This window comes from Taudactylus pleione, unplaced genomic scaffold, assembly GCF_031769625.1.
Source record: "Taudactylus pleione unplaced genomic scaffold, aTauple2 ptg001270l, whole genome shotgun sequence".
In the NCBI taxonomy this organism is placed as follows: Eukaryota; Metazoa; Chordata; class Amphibia; order Anura; family Myobatrachidae; genus Taudactylus; species Taudactylus pleione.
In genome coordinates, this window is record NW_028285670.1 from 1,480,001 (window position 1) to 1,482,500 (window position 2,500).

At 37.0% G+C, this 2,500-nt stretch overlaps 10 pseudogenes; all 10 read right to left on the reverse strand.

The window, feature by feature from the left end:
• Positions 1-41, reverse strand: part of LOC148449321 (5S ribosomal RNA) — a 119-nt pseudogene extending 78 nt beyond the window's left edge.
• Positions 42-157: 116 nt separating this feature from the next.
• Positions 158-276, reverse strand: LOC148449322 (5S ribosomal RNA; annotated as a pseudogene).
• Positions 277-627: 351 nt separating this feature from the next.
• On the reverse strand, positions 628-746 carry LOC148449323 (5S ribosomal RNA; annotated as a pseudogene).
• A 116-nt stretch (positions 747-862) lies between these two features.
• LOC148449324 (5S ribosomal RNA) lies at positions 863-981 on the reverse strand (annotated as a pseudogene).
• A 115-nt stretch (positions 982-1,096) lies between these two features.
• On the reverse strand, positions 1,097-1,215 carry LOC148449325 (5S ribosomal RNA; annotated as a pseudogene).
• Positions 1,216-1,331: 116 nt separating this feature from the next.
• On the reverse strand, positions 1,332-1,450 carry LOC148449326 (5S ribosomal RNA; annotated as a pseudogene).
• Positions 1,451-1,564: 114 nt separating this feature from the next.
• LOC148449327 (5S ribosomal RNA) lies at positions 1,565-1,683 on the reverse strand (annotated as a pseudogene).
• A 116-nt stretch (positions 1,684-1,799) lies between these two features.
• On the reverse strand, positions 1,800-1,918 carry LOC148449328 (5S ribosomal RNA; annotated as a pseudogene).
• Positions 1,919-2,034: 116 nt separating this feature from the next.
• LOC148449329 (5S ribosomal RNA) lies at positions 2,035-2,153 on the reverse strand (annotated as a pseudogene).
• Positions 2,154-2,268: 115 nt separating this feature from the next.
• LOC148449330 (5S ribosomal RNA) lies at positions 2,269-2,387 on the reverse strand (annotated as a pseudogene).
• Between the last annotated feature and the right edge of the window lie 113 nt (positions 2,388-2,500).

Here is a 2,500-nt window from a genome sequence, read left to right on the forward strand (position 1 = left end):
CAGACGAGATTGAGCATGTCCAGTGTGGTTTGACTGTAAGTGCTCAAAAATATTAACTTTAGACATCTTTTACTTCTTAACTCAAGTAAATTCATTGATAAGTTGAAAAAATTAAATGTAAAATTTAATAGAAAAGAATGTTATGGCAGTATAAAATTACCTACAGCACCTGGTATTCCCAGGTGGTCTCCCATTCAAGTACTAACCAGGCCCAACACTGCATAGCTTCCAAGATCAGACGAGATTGGGCATGTCCAGTGTGGTTTGGCTGAAGGCGCTAAAAAACATTAACTATAGACGTCTTTTACTTCTTAACTCAAGTAAATTCATTGATAATTTGAAAAAATGTAATGTAAAATGTAATAGAAAAGAATGTTATGGCTATATAAAATTACCTACAGCACCTGGTATTCCCAGTTGGTCTCCCGTCCAAGTTCTAACCAGGCCCAACCCTGCAAAGCCTCCAAGATCAGACGAGATTGTGCATGTCCAGTGTGGTTTGGCTGTAGGTGCTCAAAAGCATTAACTTTAGACCTCTATTACTTCTTAACTCAAGTAAATTCATTGATAAGTTGAAAAAATTAAATGTAAAATGTAATACAAAAGAATGTTATGGCTGTCTAAAATTATCTACAGCACCTGGTTTTCCCAGGTGGTCTCCCATCCAAGTTCAAACCAGGCCCAATACTGCATAGCTTCCAAGATCAGACGAGATTGGGCATGTCCAGTGTGGTTTGGCTGTAGGTGCTCAAAAGCCTTAAATTTAGACCTCTTTTACTTCTTAACTCAAGGAAATTCATTGATAAGTTGAAAAAATTAAATGTAAAATGTAATAGAAAAGAATGTTATGGCAGTATAAAATTACCTACAGCACCTGGGATTCCTAGGTGGTCTCCCATCCAAGTACTAACCAGGCCCAACACTGCATAGCTTCCAAGATCAGACGAGATTGGGCATGTCCAGTGTGGTTTGGCTGAAGGAGCTCAAAAGCATTAACTTTAGACCTCTTTTACTTCTTAACTCAAGTAAATTCAAAGATAAGTTGAAAAATGAAATGAAAAATGTAATAGAAAAGAATGTTATGGCAGTATAAAATTACCTACAGCTCCTGGTATTCCCAGGTGGTCTCCTATCCAAGTACTAACCAGGCCCAATACTGCATAGCTTCCAAGATAAGACGAGATTGGGCATGTCCAGTGTGGTTTGGCTGTAGGTGCTCAAAAACATTAACTTTAGACCTCTTTTACTTCTTAACTCAAGTAAATTCATTGATAAGTAGAAAAAATTAAATGTAAAATGTAATAGAAAAGAATGTTTTGGCTGTCTAAAATTACATACAGCACCTGTTATTCCCTGGTGGTCTCCCATCCAAGTACTAACCAGGCCCAACACTGCATAGCTTCCAAGATCAGACGAGATTGGGCATGTCCAGTGTGGTTTGGCTGTAAGTGCTTAAGCATTAAATTTAGACCTCTATTACTTCTTAACTCAAGTAAATTCATTAATAAGTTGAAAAAATTAAATGTAAAATGTAATAGAAAAGAATGTTATGGCTGCATAAAATTACCTACAGCACCTGGAATTCCCAGGTGGTCTCCCATCCAAGCACTAACCAGGCCCAACACTGCATAGCTTCCAAGATCAAACAAGATTGGGCATGTCCAGTGTGGTTTGGCTGTAGGTGCAAAAAAATATTAACTTTAGACATCTATAACTTCTTAACTCATGTAAATTCATTGATAAGTTGAAAAAATTAAATGTAAAATGTAATAGAAAAGAATGTTATGGCAGCATAAAATTACCTACAGCACCTGGTATTCCCAGATGGTCTCCCCTCCAAGTACCAACCAGGCCCAACACTGCATAGCTTCCAAGATCAGACGAGATTGGGCATGTCCAGTTTGGTTTGGCTGAAGGTGCTCAAAAACATTAACTTTAGACCTCTTTTACTTCTTTACTCAAGTAAATTCATTGATAAGTTGAAAAAATTAAATGTAAAATGTAATAGAAAAGAATGTTATGGCAGTATAAAATTACCTACTGCACCTGGTATTCCCAGGTGGTCTCCCATCCAAGTACTAACCAGGCCCAACACTGCATAGCTTCCAAGATCAGATGAGATTGGGCATGTCCAGTGTGGTTTGGCTGAAGGAGCTCAAAAACATTAACTTTAGAACTCTTTTACTTCTTAACTCAAGTAAATTCAATGATAAGTTGAAAAATGAAATGAAAAATGTAATAGAAAAGAATGTTATGGCAGTATAAAATTACCTACAGCTCCTGGTATTCCCAGGTGGTCTCCCATCCAAGTACTAACCAGGCCCAACACTGCATAGCTTCCAAGATCAGACAAGATTGGGCATGTCCAGTGTGGTTTGGCTGTAGGTGCTCAAAAACATTAACTTTAGACCTCTATTACTTCTTAACTCAAGTAAACTTATTGATAAGTTGAAAAAATTAAATGTAAAATGTAATAGAAAAGAATGTTATGGCTGTATAA